Here is a 20,568-nt window from a genome sequence, read left to right on the forward strand (position 1 = left end):
CTAATAATGTCAGGAGTTTAGTCAGTTAAGAAAATTCATTATATACATTTAATATGATGTAGACAAAATACCAAGAATGAATGTCTAAGTTACTGACACAATTGATATTAGATTTTTGGCCTTCTATAGACACACCCTTATAGTTGTCTTTTGGAATTACTCCAAGTTACAAATCAAGCTATTTGAAATGCTCAGTGTGAATTTAGATATGAAATTGGGTAACAGAATGTGGGATGGGAAGAGGGGTCCAGGATACAAACATGCAAGCAGATAATATACATCTTAAAATGGAGACTTGATGAAAGTAAATAGCCTTATAAAACTAATGAACCCCAATTTGCATATTTTGAAAAAAAATATTATTAAATCAATGGCTGTGGGAATCTCTGATGTTGGGACTCTGCATAGGAATTGTTCAGTTGCTAAGTCATATTCGACCCTGCAAACCCACAGACTGCAGCACACTAGGCTTCCCTGTCCTTCACTATCTCCCGGAATTTGTTCAAAATCATAGAGTACCACTAATCATCACTCTTAAATAGTCTGCTTCCTCTCAAGCAGGAGGAATTGATACTGATCAAACTTATAGACTAAAATTAATGCGTTAAATGATGTGGTTAGGTTGTCTGCACCAAATATATTAATTTCTGTTGGTTAGACTCATTATGTAGAAAGCACATAAAACCATTATTTTTTTAGAATAGATCTGCCAAGACACAATTAATATGGAGCACAATATGCTGGCAAGCTACATATATATAAAGTGAAACCTGTAATCAGTAGGTGAACTTAAATTGTGGGATGTAATGGCCCAACTTCCGTGAACTTCCAGATGTTCAAGCTGGTTTTAGAAAAGGCAGAGGAACCAGAGATCAAATTGCCAATATCCGCTGGATCATCGAAAAAGCAAGAGAGTTCCAGAAAAACATCTATTTCTGCTTTATTGACTATGCCAAAGCCTTTGACTGTGTGGATCACAATAAACTGTGGAAAATTCTGAAAGAGATGGGAATACCAGACCATCTGACTTGTCTCTTGAGAAACCTGTATGCAGGTCAGGAAGCAACAGTTAGAACTGGACATGGAACAACAGACTGGGTCCAAATAGGAAAAGGAGGACGTCAAGGCTGTATATTGTCACCCTGCTTGTTTAACTTATATGCAGAGTACATCATGAGAAACGCTGGGCTGGAAGAAACACAAGCTGGAATCAAGATTGCCGGGAGAAATATCAATAACCTCAGATATGCAGATGACACCACCCTTATGGCAGAAAGTGAAGAAGAACTAAAGAGCCTCTTGATGAAGGTGAAGGAGGAGAGTGAAAAAGTTGGCTTAAAGCTCAACGTTCAGAAAACTAAGATCATGGCATCTGGTCCCATCACTCCATGGGAAATAGATGGGGAAACAGTGGAAACAGGGACAGACTTTATTTTTTTGGGCTCCAGAATCACTGCTGATGGTGACTGCAGCCATGAAATTAAAAGACGCTTACTACTTGGAAGGAAGGTTATGGCCAACCTAGATAGCATGTTTAAAAGCAGAGACATTACTTTGCCAACAAAAGTCCGTCTAGTCAAGACTATGGTTTTTCCAGTGGTCATGTATGGATGTGAGAGTTGGACGGTGAAGAAAGCTGAGCGCTGCAGAATTGATTTTTTTGAACTGTGGTGTTGGAGAAGACTCTTGAGAGTTTCTTGGACTGCAAGGAGATCCAATCAATCCATCCTAAAAGAGATCAATATTGGGTGTTCATTGGAAGGTCTGATGTTGAAGCTGAAGCTCCAATACTTTGGCCACCTCATGCGAAGGGTTGACTCATTGGAAAAGACACTAATGCTGGGTAGGATTGGGGGCGGGAGGAGAAGGGGATGACAGAGGATGAGATGGTTGGATGGCATCACCGACTCGATGAACATGGGTTTGGGTAGACTCCGGGAGTTGGTGATGGACAGAGAGGCCTGGCGTGCTGCAATTCATGGGGTCACAGAGAGTCGGACTCGACCGAGTGACTGAACTGAACTGAATGGCCCAACTTTGATCACAATGACATATTCAAAGAAATGTAGTGATCTGGAGAAATGCCAAGCTATCATTAACAGTAAAAGTAATATACTGTGACATATTAAGATATGCCTAAGTAATATTATGACATTAAGATATGTCTAAGGTACCTAAGAAAGATAACTAGTTTTATAGATGATTTGTAGAGTCTTGAGGTGAAATGATCAGGACAGAAGAAGTGATCAAGCCTGAAGTTCTTGCTGACTCCTCAGCTCTAAAAATCATTTGATTCAATGAGATGGAATATTGCTAGTTTCCCAGGTCTTATTTTTTGTTATTTTCCATACTGTACCCGGAAACTCTTAACCATCTCTAAAGGTTTATGAAAGGGAAGTAGATAATTTAGTTTAATTTAGGTGTACTTTCCTACTTTCCCTCCATGGCTCCAACTTCAATCCTAGTTCATATGGATCCTACGGAAAGTTAATCACCATTTCACTGTGTATGTCTTGAAGAATCTCTGAAATAATAAAAAAAGAGTCACTCTGATATTTTTCTGAAAATTTTAGAGGGTAACATAATGAAAGAGAATCTGGCTTAATATTAATCAACAGCTTCATCTGTAAATTGTTTTTTCTATGCTCTGAATTCCTATTCTAGTCCATGATAATATAATCAATTTGTTTCTCTTAATTACTGACATGATCAAGTGGGCTTTGACTGATTATAATGTACACATTTTCTTTAACAAGAAGTAGCATTATTCATCCTACAGAGTTTACTGTGGTATATTCACTGCATTATTTGTTAAAAAAACAAATTTTGTGATAGAAGAATTTCATAAACATTTTTAAGAAATATTCTAGAAATTCCTTTCAACAGTTAATCATAGAATTCTTTTTAGTATGTACTATTACTTGACTTTAATGAATGCATTTTATTTATCTCAATCCACTGATTGGTTTAAAATAGCATCAGAGAGGTTTAAAATGTGTTACAAACATGTGGCTTTTGTAAGTAAGAGAGGTACCATTTCTTATTTTTTAAAATAACTTCTATATAAATAGATGTTATTTTTGAGGGGCTAACATTTGTAGCCTAGCTATCTGCATATGGAAAAAAAATTAACAAATGCAGAATGTATACAGTACAGTTCTACTATGTACTGTAATGGTAAGCAGTGAATAATTACATATGCTTTGCAGAATGTAAATTGGTTCCTGTTGAGAAACAAACATATTTTCCAATGGAATAATTTAATATAGGTACTACCACAACTAACAATTTATTTATCTCTAGTTATTTTGAAAAACTAAGCAACACTATATACTCATTCTAAGTTGGAAATTGGTTTTGGATTTTGTGTTTCCTTTTATATGCATTAAATGTGTAAACTAGTGCCTAAAATGTGTAAGACCTAAATGAAAGCTGACTATGTCTATCCCGTGCCAACATTCTCAAGATGAAAAGTGAAAAATTAACTCACCTGGATGTGGTTTTCCATGTGATCTCAAATCTTTGAATACTGAATGTCCATGACTAATTTTTTTCATTCTTTAATCCTATATTTAGCATTAAAGTGCTATTTGAGAAGCATTTGTTTCATAAAGTATACTGGTTTAAAAAGCTAAGACAGTTCCATGTAAATGAGACATTTACTGTTTTAGATGGACAGTGTGGATAGCTGGATTAAAACAGTATTTGTGAACTTTGCTAAAATGGAATCTTTTATTTTTGTAGCTCCGGTACTATAATCAGCACTACTTGAAGTAGAGGTTGAACTTACTAGTGACACTTGTGAGTAAGGTAAACTGGTCAGACTGAGAGACTAATGAAAACGTCTACTTAGGGGACATTTTCTTAGTCATGTATACATTCTTAAATTTCCCCAAACTATTTGTTCATCTGAGTTACATTGCATAATATTGACAGTCAAGTGGTGAAGAATAAAAGGTACTGAAAAATGGCCTAATTTTGCTCAACAAACATTTGTTTCCAAGACCATTATGTATAAGCTACATAAATTAATTGAAAAACACATATTAACTTTTAAAATAGTACTTGCTTCTCCGTTTCATGATCTAAGAACTTTTTTGAAATGTCATCCTGGAAAGTTCTTCGATCTCTCTTTGCCTCTGTCCAAGAAAACCCTTATTTAGTGTTTCTTTTTTTTTTTTTTTTCGTTTTTTATAATAGAGTTCCATGTTGGCAGAGATTTTTGTCTATTTGTTTGCAAATGAGTCTCAAGTGCTTAGAACTAGTTGCTCCTTAAAAGATGTTCAAATATCTGTTGAATGAATGAATTCAGAACCTGAAGCATCCAAGGAAGAAGGAAATAAGGTAGCATGCTCTAGTATATAACAGGAAATCATGACATCTTTTAGGAAAAGACAATAAATGTGTTTTCGTTTATTTTGATTTTGGGCTATTTTTCCTTTGCCTTTTTATCTGAAAGGTTTTTGTTTGAGCCTATAGATGTGACTTTAAGCAAAGCAGATAGGTGCATGCTTCTGTGCTCAGTCACATCTGACTCTTTGTGACCCTGTGGGCTGTAGCCCACCAGGCTCCGCTGTACATGGGATTCTCCCAGCAAGAATACTGGGGCAGGTTGCCATTTCCTTCGCCAGGGGATCTTCCTGACACAGGGATCAAACCTGTCTCTCCTGTGTCTTTTGCACTGCAGGTAAATTCTTTACTGCTGAACCATATCTGTGGGAAAGCTTGTAGATATGGCACTCCTGGATGAATTTTGGAATACAGCTTAATGTAATAGACATCACTCATATGCCATGTATTTTTTTTTTTTAACTGGAACCCAGCTTGGACATTTACCTGAACTAGTACAATTCACTTGATTTCTTTTAGTGTAAGTTACTAAGCTCTTAGGCCTTAAGTAATAGTACTAAGATTTTTCTCTCCATTCTGTTGAGCCCTAGTTTGTTTTTTTTTTTTAAGCAGAAATAAGCCAAGGGCTGCTGAGAAGGTAAATGAATATCTAGAAGATGGGGTTCACTACTAGAGATACCCCAATTCCCAAGAAAGGCAGTACTAAAGAATGTTCAAACCACCAGACAGTTGCATGCTAGTAAGGTTATGCTCAAAATCCTCCATGCTAGGCTTTAGCATTAGGTGAACTGAGAACTTCCAGATATTCAAACTGGGTTTAGAAAAGGCAGAGGGACCAGAGATCAAATTGCCAACATTGGCTGAATCATAGAGAAAGCAACGGAATTCCAGAAAAACATCTATCTCCATTTCACTGACTACACTGAAGCCTGTCACAGTATGGATTGTAACAAACTACGGAAAACTCTTAAATAGATAGGAATACCAGACAATCTTACCTGTCTCCTAAGAAACCTATATGTGGGTCAAAAAGCAACAATTAGAACCCTGTACAGAAAAACTGACTGGTTCAGGATTGAAAAAGAAGTATGACAAGGCTGCTTATTGTCACCCTGTTTATTTAACTTATATACAGAGTACATCATACAAAATGCTGGGCTGGATGAGTTACAAGCTGGAATCATGATTGCTGGGAAAAATATCAACAACCTCAGATATGCGGATGATACCACTCTAATGGCAGAAAGCCAAGAGGAACTAAAGAGCCTCTTGATCAGGATGAAGGAGGAGAGTGAGAATGTTGGCTTAAAACTCAATATTAAAAAAAAAAAAAAAATCCAGATATTGGCATTCAGTCCCATCCTTTCATAGCAAATAGAAGGGGAAAAGGTGAGAGCAGTGACAGATTTCCTCTTCTTGGGCTCTAAAATCACTGTGGACTGTGACTGCAGCCATGAAATTAGAAGTCGACTGCTTCTTGGCAGGAAAGCTATGAAAAACCTAGACAGTGTGTTAAAAAGCAGACACCACTTTGCTGACAAAGGTCCATATACTCAATGCTATGATCTTTCCAGTAGTCATGTACAGATGTGAGACCTGGACAATAAAGAAAGCAGAGTACTGAAGAATTGATGTTTTTGAACTGTGGTGCTGGAAAAGACACTTGAGAGTCCCTTGGAAAGCAAGAAGATCAAACTAGTCAATTTTAAAGAAATCAATCTTGAATACTCTTTGGAAGGTCTGATGCTGAAGCTCCAATACTTTGGCCACCTGATGCAAACAGCTGACACGCTGGAAAAGACCCTGATGCTGGGAAAGATTGAAGGCAGAAGGAGAAGAGGGTAACAGAGGATGAGATGGTTGGATGGCATCATTGATTCATTAGACCTGAACTTGGGCAAACTCTGGAAGATGGTGAGGGACAGAAAAACCAGGTGTACTATAGTCCATGGGGGCTCACAAATAGTTAGACATGACCTGGCAACTGAACAACAACATTTCTAAAGACTGATAGATATTTTTTCACATAATTTATTTACTGGGCTAAGATTCTGCATATACTTTTAGTGGAGAAAAGAAGTCAAAGTCAAAGGTGTTGTTAAAATCACTGGATAACTGATCTCAATGATTCCCTCTCCATTCATTTGGCCAGTCATTCATTCAATACATATTCTTTGAGATTCTAAAATGTGCCTACCATCCACTTATTTTGAGGGCCCAATAGTAAACAAAAGTAGAAATTATGAATATTAATATTGCACTTAATATATACCAGTCATGGATTTCATTTTTTATCATTAGTATTCTCAGGATTCTACACTCAATATGCCAGCAAATTTCAAAGACTCAGCAGTGGCTACAGGACTATAAAAGGTCAGTTTTCATTCCAATCCCAAAGAAAGGCAATGCCAATGACTGTTCAAACTACCACACAATAGCACTCATCTCACATGCTAGCAAAGTAATGCTCAAAATTCTCCAAGTGAGGATTCAACAGTACGTGAACCAAGAACTTCCAGATGTCCAAGCTGGATTTAGAAATGGCAGAAGAACCAGATATCAAATTGCCAACATCAGTCGGATCATCAAAAAAGCAAGAGAATTTCAGAAAAACTTCTACTTCATTGACTATGCCAAAGCCTTTGTATGGATCACAAAAAACTGTGGAAAATTCTTTAAGAGGTGGGAATACCAGACCACCTGATCTGCCTCCTGAGAAATCTGTATGCAGGTCAGGAAGCTACAGTTAGAACTAGACATGGAACAACAGGCTGGTTCCAAATCGGGAAAGGAATACGTCAAGGCTGTATATTGTCACCCTGTTTGTTTAACTCATATGCAGAGTACGTCATGGAAAACACTGGGCTGGATGAAACACAAGCTGGAATCAAGGTTCCTGGGAGAAATATCAATAACCTCAGATATGCAGATGATACCACCCTTATGGTAGAAAGTGAAGAGGAACTAAAGAGCCTATTGATGAAAGTTAAAAAGAAGAGTGAAAAAAAAGCTGGCTTGAAAGTCAACATTCAAAAAACTAAGTTCATGGCATCCAGTCCCATCACTTCATGGCAAACAGATGGGGAAATAATGGAAACAGTGAGAAACTTTATTTTCTTGGGCTCCAAAATCACTGCAGATGGTGACTTCAGCCATGAAATTAAAAGACACTTGCTCCTTGGAAGAAAAGCTATGACCAACCTAGACAGCATATTAAAAAGCAGACATTACTTTACCAATAAAGGTCTGTCTAGTCAAAGCTATGGTTTAGCAGTAGTCATGTATGGTTGTGAGAGTTGGACCATAAAGAAAGCTGGGCGCTGAAGAATTGATGGTTTTGAACTGTGGTGTTGGAGAAGCCTCTTGAGAGTCTCTTGGACTGCAAGGAGATCCAACCAGTCCATCCTAAAGGAAATCAGTCCTGAATACTCATTGGAAGGACTGATGCTGAGGCTGAAGATCCAATACCCTGGTCACCTAATGCAAAGAACTGACTCATTTGAAAAGACCCTGATGCTGGGAACGACTGAAGACAGGAGGAGAAGGGGACGACAGAGGATGAGATGGTTGGATGGCATCACCCACTCGATGGACCTGAGTTTGAGTAAGCTTTAAGAGCTGGTGATGGACAGGGAAGCCAATGAGTTGAGTTTTACAGTCCATGGGGTTACAAAGAGTCAGACATGACTGAGTGACTGAACTGATTCTCAGGATTATGTAGAACAGGTATTATAGTTATCATTATTTCACAGATGAGAAAACTGATATACAAAAATATTAACTGAATTACCCAATGCTACACAGCTAGTAAGAGGAAGGAGGTGGCTGTGGATCTGATAGTTTCTGGAATCCATGTGCTTAACTATTTCACTACACTGTCTCTCTTGCAAATGCTTTCATGGAGCTTATACTTTAGAGAAATAGACAATGTTAATGAAGGAAGGACACAGAAAACTTTATGACTGCTACACAAGGTTCTCTTTACAGCACTGCATGGAGTGGGGATGGTGGGTGTGTCAGGGAATGTTTATCAGGAGGATTCCTGTGTGCTGTTTTCTGTCTCTCATAAATCCTCTGTTCCTTATCAGTTCCTGACAACAGGAATGAGTGGAAAGGTACGCTGCTCCCAGGACTGAGGTCATAGGATGAAACATATGCATGGATTTCCTTCAGTAAACATTCTCCTTAGGAAAAAACTGCTTAGTCACGGCCCTCTTTATTGAGATATGGATTGTCTTCTGACCTTATGACCATTGTTAATTCCTTGTTCCCTTAATAACCGTTGCTGTACCTTTGGTTTTCTGATCTTTACCATTGTCAAAAGAAATTCCTTGTACAACAGCCTATATATACTCACAGAAAGATCATTAAAGCACCCTTGTTCCACCAGAGGCTTGGGTCCCCGTGTCTGTCTTTCTCTCTCTCTCTCTCCCTCCCTCCCTCTGGTTAATTCTCTGGAGCGTGGAAACCCGCCGTGCTCACTTTCTTGCCCAGGCTTTCAAGACCTCCTAGAGAGGATGCCCTGTGCCTTCGTGAGCAGTGCAAACCCTGTTCTAGGGTTTTATTGGTTCTCTGCGTAAACCAGGGAATATTAGCTTCTTTCTCTCTTTCATTTTCTTATCGTCAACTCCGGACCACTAGGTTCCGGTCCATTAAAGGACCGCAACAGGTGTGAGTGTATCATAACTGTGTGCAGTTTAAGAAAATGATATTAAACGAGTGTTAATGAATATATAATATTTTTCAGGAATGTCTGAAACTTCAAAATTAAATTTTGTAGGATTTTCAGATATTATCTAGCAATATTTCAGAGTGAATGCTTGTATTCAAAACAGCTGTGAATTAGTGCTGTTCAAAAAAAAGCATCATATGGAAAAATTAGCATTGTGTTTGTTCTCTGAAAGCTAGTATACGTGAGTCTATTAGGTATAGATGACAATGAAAGTAGGTTTCTTGCATAAAAATAGAAATTTTATTTCACTTATATTCTGTGTCAGAAACGCCATACATTCAAAATCATGATGACTGACCAGGATTATCTTGTACCATTACAGCATTTGCATGAAAAATAAAGCAAATGTGCTGTGTATGCCTGTATCCCCTTACCTCTTTCCCTCCTCACTCCTAAATTCCTTATTTCCTTTGAGAATACTGTTTTACTTAATAATATGTAGACACAATGGTATCTTGGGAAGGTCATATCATGCAATATATTTTTCCCCCAAAGTCAGGCACTTATTTGAGGCTCCTGGAAGAAGCAGGTGACTGCTACACCTGATTAACTGCCAAATGGGCATATTTCCTTGGGCAGTGTGTCTACCAAGGGTGAGAAAGAGAGACAGCATCCTGTAGTGGGCCATGTCCTCTTTCTAACTCTGCCTCATCTTTGCCACTTTTTTCATGATGAAGTACCCAGTAAATCAAGAGATAGATACTAAGCTGAAGTTTCTGACTCAAGGTTAGTGGATGCAACAGAATGGAGCAGAGGATGACATCTTTTCTAGGCTCCTGTTAAAGTGACAGCATATTCAAGGTGACATGGCGGTTTTTCTCCTGCAAATTTCAGTTTGACCACTTCTGGTTTCTTTAATCTTGATGCCAAAACTTAAAGATCATTTGGGCTGGAAATCCCCAAAGCTACCCTCCTCGCCTTTCACTGGAATAACACAGTAAGTATGTAAATCTTAGTGTACACTTGGCAGAGAGTGTACATCTTGAAATGATCACATTTCCAACAGGAGTAAAATAGGCTGCTGACATTTTGCTTATGAAACCCCCTGAGAATGCCTTCACCAGGTGTTTCCGACTTAGTGAAGGAGGAGCAGTGCAATGTGGGAAGAGATAGGGACATTATGGATAAGAGGCACAGGTAATTAAGAGCACATTTTAAATCCATTCAGTTAATCTGTGACAAATCCCTCTGAAGTAGATGCACATATGAGGCATAACTAAAACAATGTATTTACTAGACGCATTTCCAGTCATGTTACAGGGTGCGTATGTAGCTATCAGTACTTAATTGCATATTAGCCCAGGTAATGTTTGCAACTTTGGGAAGGTTTGAGATAGAGAACAAGCTTTCTCTGCATCAGGAGGACACAGATCAGGTAGGTATGTTCAAAAAAAGTAAATTAGATAGTATCAAATTGGTGAAATGAACACTATGATCATTGGAAAACAAAACAGCTTCTCACATTTTATACTCCTGGTCATAATTAAAGAGATTAAAATGGTGGAAAAATATGAACCCTTGAAGACATATCCTTACTCATCTCATAATGGAGATGTAGACTAGTTTTTGGAATCAAGATTTAGGGCAGATTTTTCTCCTCTGCTATGTAAAGCTCACTTTCTATTTCTCCTTTCATGATCATCTTATTTGAGGGTTGTGCACTTCAAGTTTAGGATACTGGAATTCACTAATAACTTTTAGATATTTCTAGGATGCATTTGTTTTAGTCATGGATATATCATCATTAACTGAACCCCAATAGTTGTTCATGTATTTTTTCATACACATATATGTGAACTGTATGCATTTGTGCACACTCCTCTGTCTGCATTTGCGCATTGTAGGCATCAATATAGTAGTTTCTCTATATGTTCATGATTTCTGGTACTTGTGAACACTTTAATTCGTGGATGCATAAATTCAATTTATGAATACTCTCATATATTTACATTTCTATACATGTAAATACATACCTTGATGAAAGTGTATATAGTTTAATGACCACCCAATGCAGCTGCAGTGAATACACTGTGCTGATCTAGGTTGTGCAAATGGACATACCAAATTAGCATATCAGTCATTTGATATGGACAAGTATCCCCATCCCTCAAATACAGATGCTTGCTTCATGTACCTTTTTATGTCTTTTCATTTGTCTGCAGTTAGACTTAGAGTAGGGAATTGAAGTTATTCACTGGATGTTCAAAAAAGAATTTCTTTCGGCATGGTTTCCTATGTACAGAGCCTCTAAAAAATCTACCAACTATCCTTATAGTAACCAAAGTATTTTTTATTTGGGGAAAATGAGGTTATACTTAGTTATACTGCCTGCTCTGACTGTACTAAAGCAAGGTGCACTAGACTGTTAGAGAAATAAGACAAGAACATAAGATCAAGGGGAGGGAGGTATTTCATCCATCTCAAATGTTAATGAGAGAATGCTCTTATGACAGAAATTTGGTACAGAAGCTTCCAGGTATAGATTACTTTGGAATCACTACACTTTTAAAAAATCAGTGTCTGTTTGTGAGGAAATATTTTGCTTAGGTTTGTCTTTTTCTCACTTTCTTTAAATAAAGTAATGAATTGTTCCTTTGTTATCTGTGTTTAATTTGAAATTTGAGTAAAATTCAATTAAATGTGTGTGTAATTTGCAGAATGAAATACTAATTACTCCATGGTTCAACTGCCTCAGTTAATTGCCTTACACTTAAGATCTGGGGTGTTTTGCACATTTTTTTTTCCTCAGATAATCTAAAGATAGATTTGTCTGATTAATTCATACTGTGCAGTTTCTAGAAACTCCTACTTCACCAGGTGACCTGACAGGTAACTGCTGTTCTTTTAACATACCATAGATATAAACATTACCTGTTCTTCTCTTCCAGGTTAATAAACAAGGAAATCCTACTGTTCTCTGAAGGTTGACCTGTGTGCTTTGCTTAGGCCAAGGGTTAGGGCAAGCATGGTGGTTGTGGTAGAATCTTTTTAGGAAATCCTCAGAAGCCTCTCTGAGCTTGGGTCTCAATTTTGTGACTCAAAATATACTACACTTCCAGGTCAGAGTCCCAAAACTTACTTCACCATGTGCATATTTATAACCCTTAAAGAGTGTACACTAGAAGTGTGACAACATGATTATGAGCAAAGACTTGCAGTCAGGCTTTTTACATTAAATTCTTTGTTCAGCTTCTTAACTGTGTTACCTCAGAAAATTAGCTAACCTCTGTGTGTTTCAGTAAATTCGCCAGTAAACTGGAAATAATAAGTTGGTATACCTCATGATAACAATAGCTATTTCCTTTTAACTAATAAATGAGGTCATACAAATAGGACAAACAGTAACTCCTTAATAAGCACTGCCTATATCTATCTTAAAGGTATTCATACACACATGAATATATTCACAAATGTCCAATAAGAAAATTATTATGCATTTGAAATCAAATACATATACAGTATATTTCTGTGTGTGTGTGTGTGAGAGAGAGAGAGAGAGACTTAGCAGGAGGAATGATTTGTCTTGTTTAAAAGAAATTCTTGATTTTGGTTATTGGAAGAAAAAGACTGGATTTTTCAAAATAATACTATCTTGATCTCATATTAATGTGGATGAATCAAAATATTATCATCCTTTTAAAAATCTCTGGATAGTGGAACAAAGTGTCTCTCCATTTATTTACACAATAACCTCAAAGAATTTTTCTCCTATAAACATCTAATTTCTGGCTTGTTGAGAGTCAAAAAATACTAGTTAAAGGTTTCTGTTTGTTTCCTACGAATTTTATAAGAATGTAATTATATCCTTTATCCTTCTTGCGTAAGTTATTTTCCAAATTGTTTTTATCTTAATAGGTAATGAATAATTTGGGGGGAATGAGAAGTTTATTTACCCAATTTGCAACCGTAATGATTTCAGTAAGATGTATGGGAGGCTATAATCCAGTAGACGTTGGACAGTGGTTGTCAAAAATCAGATGGGTAGTTATACGGATAAAAATATTTACATGCTTCAATGATATTTTTACAGAAAAAGAAAAATATATGTGTTCCAGATGGTTCTTTGGCTTTGCCAGTTTTAAAGTTACATAGGCCCAGCTGTAGTCTTTCTTGGGCCTTTAAAACACCAATAAAACATTAATCAAAACCAAGCCTCATTTCAAATTTTATGGTAGAAAAGATTTTACACACATTCATTACTTTTTTGAAATTAGATTTTTATTCTCTTTGGGGAACTAGAAGCATCAAATTTCCTTTTCAATCCTCCCTCATCCCCACTTCAAAGCTTCAATGCCTAGTGGACTTCTTTATACCCTCCCTTTTTCCCATTTTCCCTTTATTAAAGGAAAGTATGTGAACAGACACCTTCCTGATGTGCCCTAAAATTTCTTTTGAGGGAGTAAGTGAGATAAGGTCTCCGTGGACCTAAATGCCCCTTGAAAAGTTTGGAATTCTTATAATGAACACACTCATTAAATACAAAGTTTTTACACTTTACAGTCTATTCACTACATTGTGTCTATGCCAATTCTCCTATTGGCAAAGCAGAAATAGACACACAGATGTAGAGAACAAACATATGGACACCAAGGAGGGCAAAGAGGGGTGGGATAAATTAGGAGACTGAGATTAAGACACACACACCAACACTATGTATAAGATAGATAACCAGTGAGAACCTAGTGCACAGGACTGGGAAACACAGAAGGTACAGTCTGTTCATAGGACACATATTAATCTTAAAAAGGCATTCCAATAGATATTGGGTGCAGATATATACTGTTTGATTCCATTTATAATTAGAATAGTCAAATTCATAGAATCAAAGTACATTTATAGATACCAAGGGCCAGGGGTTGAGGAACGGGGAGAGGGAATGAGGAGTTGGTATCTAATGGGGACAGAGTTTCACTTTAGGAAGGTGAAAATTTGCAGAGATAGATGATGGTGAGAGTTGCACAGTAAAATGAATGTACTTAGTGCCACTGAACTGTACAATTAAATATGGTTAAAATAGTACATTTTATATGATGTGACTTTTACCTCAATAATAGAAAACAATTTAATGTTACAACACAACATTTCTCTCTTTAAAGCAATCCATGAGTTTCTAAGATCACTGAGAATTCTAGTTTTAAAAACCATTAACTTCATCATGGTCTACTAGACCCTTAAGTGCTGGGCCTCCCCTCCTTGGCCTCATTTCCCACCACTGCCCCACAGCTCATTCGATTCCCTTTACACTGGCCTCTTTGCTGTGCCTCGAACCTGCTGAGAAGCTCCTGTCCTGTCTTAGTACCTGCTGGTGCCTCAGACTGTGATGTTTTTCCTCTGAATATTTATTCAGCTCACTTGGTTCTATTCTCTTTTTAAATTTCACCATATAAGAAGGATTATCTTTGATTCTCCTGTCTAAAATGGTACCCCTATTCCTACCACTCTGCTGCCAACACCATCTATTCTCTCTCTTCGTCTTCTCTGCATAAAATGTCTCAATAAATGACATTATCTTACACATGTGTTTGTATATTTGTTTTCTTCCTCTCTACTTCTAAAATGTAATCTCCTGGAAAGCAGGGCTTTCTTTGTTTCCTTCACTGTCATATCTCCAAAGTCTGACACAAGTAGGTTTTCAATGAAGACAAGTTGAATAAATAAATGTAAAATGCACTGTCCCAGATGTCTTTAATCCTTTTCTGTCATCAAAGTGAAATAAGATTCATCTGAAAGTTTAAAAAAAAAATATCAGTGCAGAGCACGGCTCTGTCTCTTGGATGAAAATCCGCCTACTAGCTTTGGGTAGGTTACTTAAAACAAGAGAAGGGTATTTAGGCATTTAGGTTTTATGCATCTGTGAGCACTGGCACTTATTCTCTTGCACCCAAATTTCCCTAAAATCTCTGATAGAGCTACTTACTAAAATATGAGCACAGATTAAAAAATAATAATAATAATTGACTCTAGACACAATAGTCATGGGGTCTTTCCTGGTGGTCCAGTGCTTACGGGTCCGCCTTGTAATGCAGGGAACACCAGTTTGATCCCTGGTCCGGGAAGATCCCACATGCCAGAGGGTAACCAAGCCCATGTGCCACAACTACTGAAGCCTGCACGCCCTAAAGCTCATGCTCCAAAACAAAACAAACTGTCTCAGTGAGAAGCCCATGCACCTCAACTAGAGGGTAGTCCCTGCTCACAGCAACTAGAGAAACGTCTGAATGCAGCAATGAAGACTCAGTATGGTCACAAATAACTAAATAAATAATTTTTAAAAATAGTATTGTTTTTCCCAAATAGAATGATGAAATAATCTGAAACAAGGATAGGTGAGTCTTAGCAAAAATAAAATAAAAGTCTTAGTAAATTAGTTTATCAGATTATGATGAATGTGATTGAAAACTTTAGTTGACTTGCCCAAGGTACATGAAACCAGAATCAGAGGGAAAGTCAGTGTTGTCATGCCTACCCCACTTTTAATGTGCATCCTGCTTCTAATCTTAGTATGACAAAGGATTCCTCAGGCATATTCTAGAAACATTAGATTAAAGCAGATTTTTTTGTCCTGGAGCTGAGGACTCTGTATTTTTATTTTTATTCAAGATGAACCTATGAAGCTAAAGTTTTTCTAGTATATATATGACACGCTACCTATATATTTACTATTCCTTAGGTCCTAAAACTGTCCCAGTTTCCTGTTATATGAGATCTACCAAGTTAAACAAACTTCCCTGTTCTAAGGTTTTTCCTTACATGGTCTTCATAGCAGAAAATGTGTCCAACTATCTTCCAAATACTGCAGCTTTCAGCCAGTAATGAAACAATATTGCTAACATCCCCAGTTCTACTTCTTACACAAGCCAGACAAAGTCAACAAGTTGGCAAGGCAGTGGCTTTGCTAGACCTTCTGACTTGGATGTATTAAAACTAAATGTGGTTACTGATAGCACGAATGATTGTTCTAGCCAGTTACCCAACTGACTGCCATGGAGGATGACTGTAATGGGATCTCCACAGCAAGAGCTCCTTTTGGAAGCTACTGGTTTCAATATTTTTACTAGTAAGCTACTATAAATTATTTTCAACTGTGGTTTTATTTTCCCCTACTGGAGGATAAGGAGGTTTTGTATTTAGCCACAGAATTTAGGTGCTAGTTCCAAAGAATAGCAAGGAGAGATAAGAAAGCCTTCCTCAGTGATCAAGGCAAAGAAATATAGGAAAACAATAGAATGGGAAAGACTAGAGATCTCCTCAAGAAAATTAGAGATACCAAGGGAACATTTCATGCAAAAAAGGGCTCAATAAAGGGCAGAAATGGTATGAACCTAACAGAAGCAGAAGATATTAAGAGGTGGGAAGAATACACAGAAGAACTATACAAAAAAGATCTTCACAACCCAGATAATCACAATGGTGTGATCACTCACCTAGAGCCAGACATCCTGGAATGCAAAGTCAAGTGGGCCTTAGGAAGCATCACTATGAACAAAGCTAGTGGAGGTGACGGAATTCCAGTTGAGCTATTTCAAATCCTAAAGATGATGCTATGAAAGTGCTACACTCAGTATGCCAGGACATTTGGAGAACTTAGCAGTGGCCACAGGAATGGAAAAAGATCAGTTTTCATTCCAACTCCAAAGAAAGGTAATGCCAAAGAATGCTCAAACTACCGCACAATTGCACTCATCTCACACACTAGCAAAGTAATGCTCAATATTCTCCAACCCAGGCTTCAACAGTACATGAGCCGTGAACTTCCAGATGTTCAAGCTGGATCTGGAAAAGGCAGAGGAACCAGATATCAAATTGCCAACATCCGCTGGATCATCAAAAAAGCAAGAGAGTTCCAGAAAAACATCTGCTTTATTGACTAGGCCAAAGCCTTTGACTGTGTGGATCACAATAAACTGTAGAAAATTCTTAAAGAGATGGGAATAGCAGACCACCTAACCTGCCTCCTGAAAAATCTGTATGCAGTTCAAGAAGCAACAGTTAGAACTGGACATGGAACAACAGACTGGTTCCAAATAGGAAAAGGAGTACGTCAAGGCTGTATATTGTCACCCTGAATATTTAACTTATGTGCAGATTACATCTTAAAAAATGCCGGGCTGGATTAGGGACAAGCTGGAATCAAGATTGCCGGGAGAAATATCAATAACCTCAGACACGCAGATGACACCACCCTTATGGCAGAAAGCGAACAACAACTAAAGAGCCTCTTGATGAACGTGATAGAGCAGAGTGAAAAAGTTGGCTTAAAGCACAACATTCAGAAAACTAAGATCATGGCATCCGGTCCCATCACTTCATGGCAAGTAGACGGGTAAACAGAGGAAACAGTGGCTGACTTTATTTTTCTGGGCTCCAAAATCACTGCAGATGGTGACTTCAGCCATGAAATTAAAAGACGCTTACTCCTTGGAGGGGAAATTATGACCAACCTAGACAGCATATTAAAATGCAGAGACATTACTTTGTCAACAAAGGTCCATCTAGTCAAGGCTATGGTTTTTCTAGTGGTCATGTATGGATGTGAGAGTTGGACTATAAAGAAAGCTGAGCACAGAAGAATTGATGCTTTTGAACTGTGGTGTTGGGGAAGACTCTTGAGAGTCCCTTGGACTGCAAGAAGATCCAACCAGTCCATCCTAAAGGAGATCAGTCCTGGGTGTTCACTGGAAGGACTGATGTTGAAGCTGAAACTCCAATACTTTGGCCACCTGATGCAAAGAATTGACTCACTAGAAAAGACCCTGATGCTGGGAAAGATTGAAGGCAGGAGGAGAAGGGGACAACAGAGGATGAGATGGTTGGATGGCATCACTGATTCAATGGACATTAGTTTGAGTAGGCTTCGGAAGTTGGTGATGGACAGGGAAGCCTGACGTGCTGCAGTACACGGGGTCACAAAGAGTCGAACATGACTGAGCGATTGAACTGACTGGCACCCCCACATATCTTTTAGTGGAGAAATAAAAACTGTAGCGAGCCCTTGGATAGGTCTCAGTAATTAATAATCTTAAGGGAACAAAAGAAGGCAGGAACAAACAACTGTTAGGAGGCAAGAAAAGTAATAAAAGCAAAGATAACATATCAGTTGTAAAGACCTCCAGTTTTCTTTCAGTGGTAAAGATTAGCCTGAAGCTCAACAACCAGGTCAGCTAGAACCTAAGGGATGATGATGCTGGCCTTTTCTGATCCTTGTGTGTTCAGTCAACTAAGGCTGGGTTTCTGTCTACCACCCAAGCCCTGTCATGAACATATGGTACCCTTAGCTTATATCAAAAATATACAAGCAACTTCTGCAGCTGAATTCCCGAAAAATAAACGACCCAATCAAAAAATGGGCCAAAGAACTAAACAGACATTTCTCCAAAGAAGACATACAGATGGCTAACAAACACATGAAAAGATGCTCAACATCACTCATTATTAGAGAAATGCAAATCAAAACCACAATGAGGTATCATTTCACACCAGTCAGAATGGCTGCTATCCAAAAGTCTACAAGCAATAAATGCTGGAGAGGGTGTGGAGAAAAGGGAACCCTCTTACACTGTTGGTGGGAATGCAAACTAGTACAGCCACTATGGAGAACAGTGTGGAGATTCCTTCAAAAACTGGGAATAGAACTGCCATATGACCCAGCAATCCCACTGCTGGGCATATACACCGAGGAAACCAGAATTGAAAGAGACACGTGTACCCCAATGTTCATCGCAGCACTGTTTACAATAGCCAGGACATGGAAGCAACCTAGATGTCCATCAGCAGACGAATGGATAAGGAAGCTGTGGTACATATACACAATGGAATATTACTCAGCCATTAAAAAAAATACATTTGAATCGGTTCTACTGAGATGGATGAAACTGGAGCCCATTATACAGAGTGAAGTAAGCCAGAAAGAAAAACAACAATACAGTATACTAATGCATATATATGGAATTTGAAAGATGGTAACGATAACCCTATATGCGAGACAGAATAAGAGCCACAGATGCATGGAACAATTTTATGGACTCTGAGGGAGAAGGTGAGGGTGGGACGTTCTGGGAGAATAGCATTGAAACATGTATATTATCATACGTGAAACAGAACACCATTCCATGTTCGATGCATGAGACAAGGGCTCAGGGCCAGGGCAATGGGATGATCCAGAAGGATGGGATGGGGAGGGAGGTGGGTGGGGGGTCCAGGAGGGGGAACACATGTAAACCCATGGCTGATTCATGTCAATGTATGGCAAAAACTATTGCAATGTTGTGAAGTGATTGGCCCCCAACTAAAATAAATAAATTTATTAAAAAAATAAAATAAAATAAAAATAAAATAAAAAATAAAATAAAAAATAAAAAAAAAATAAAAAAATAAAAAAACTTCCCCAATTTTGCTGTTGGGAGAGACACTGCTTTGGGAAATGTCTTTGGTGTTCTCTTTACTTGCTACAAGTAATAAATCCTTCCTTTTCCTGAAAAAAAAAAAAAAAAAAAACTGTTGGGAGGTTAAGGAGGGAAATGGATTGTAGGAGCCAGAAGTTTGCCTCCACCTTTGTCAGAGAAGTAGTGTGGAGTAAAAAATAGGTCATTAGTGATGATTGTGAAAGGGCTTACAATGTGAATATTTTCAACAAGTTTACATGTGAGTAGGTCATTATGGAATCTGAATTTGGACCACTTCTTGAACATATTAAAGTGATGGCCTCAGGCCCTTCCCTGTCTTCAGAGAAGGTTAGAGAATGCAGCTGGCCCTGAATTCAGCTCTTTTGTCTCCATCAAGAAGCAGCAAAAATTTTTAAATTTACTTTTTTTTTTTTAGTGGCCTTTTCATGAAGATTGTAGCCTAAATCTTTAATGAAGAGATGAAACTACAAGAATAAAATGCAAATTAGAGCACTGTTTGCAACTTTTTCATTACTTGAAATCTAAACGTCTCCCTATAAACCACAGAGACCTACAAGATCTGGCCTCTGGAGATTTCAGATTTGCCCACATTCCCTACAGCTTTCATTGCCTTCCAGAAAGATGACTGGGAACACCCTTACCACACACATTGCAAAAACCCTACAGTGCTACTAATCATAACAGCAAATATGTATAAACATTTATATAAGTTCTTATAATGTATCTATAATTCTTTTAACCACTTCATGTTTTAACCCCATCTTCACCACAACCAGTAAAATACGTTATATCCTTTTTGTTTTTCCATTTTATATCTAAGGACAATGAAGTACAAAGTATTTAAGTAAATCATCCAGAATCACATACCTACTAAGTAGCAGAGTTGGATTTGAACCCAGGCAGTTTGACTTCAGGGTTGATATTCTTACCACTTTGCTACTCTACAAACAGACCACAACTTTCCCTTGCTTTATACACTTGAATGTCTGGCTATCTCACTTTAAGATTCAGTGTAGGGGTTCTTTGAGTTCTAGTTCCTGTCTGTCCCATTAAACCTGTGCTCCATCATAAGACTAGTTACAT

The sequence above is a fragment of the Giraffa tippelskirchi genome, chromosome 10 (genome assembly GCF_054371585.1).
Source record: "Giraffa tippelskirchi isolate mGirTip1 chromosome 10, T2T-mGirTip1v1.2.pri, whole genome shotgun sequence".
Lineage (NCBI taxonomy): Eukaryota > Metazoa > Chordata > Mammalia > Artiodactyla > Giraffidae > Giraffa > Giraffa tippelskirchi.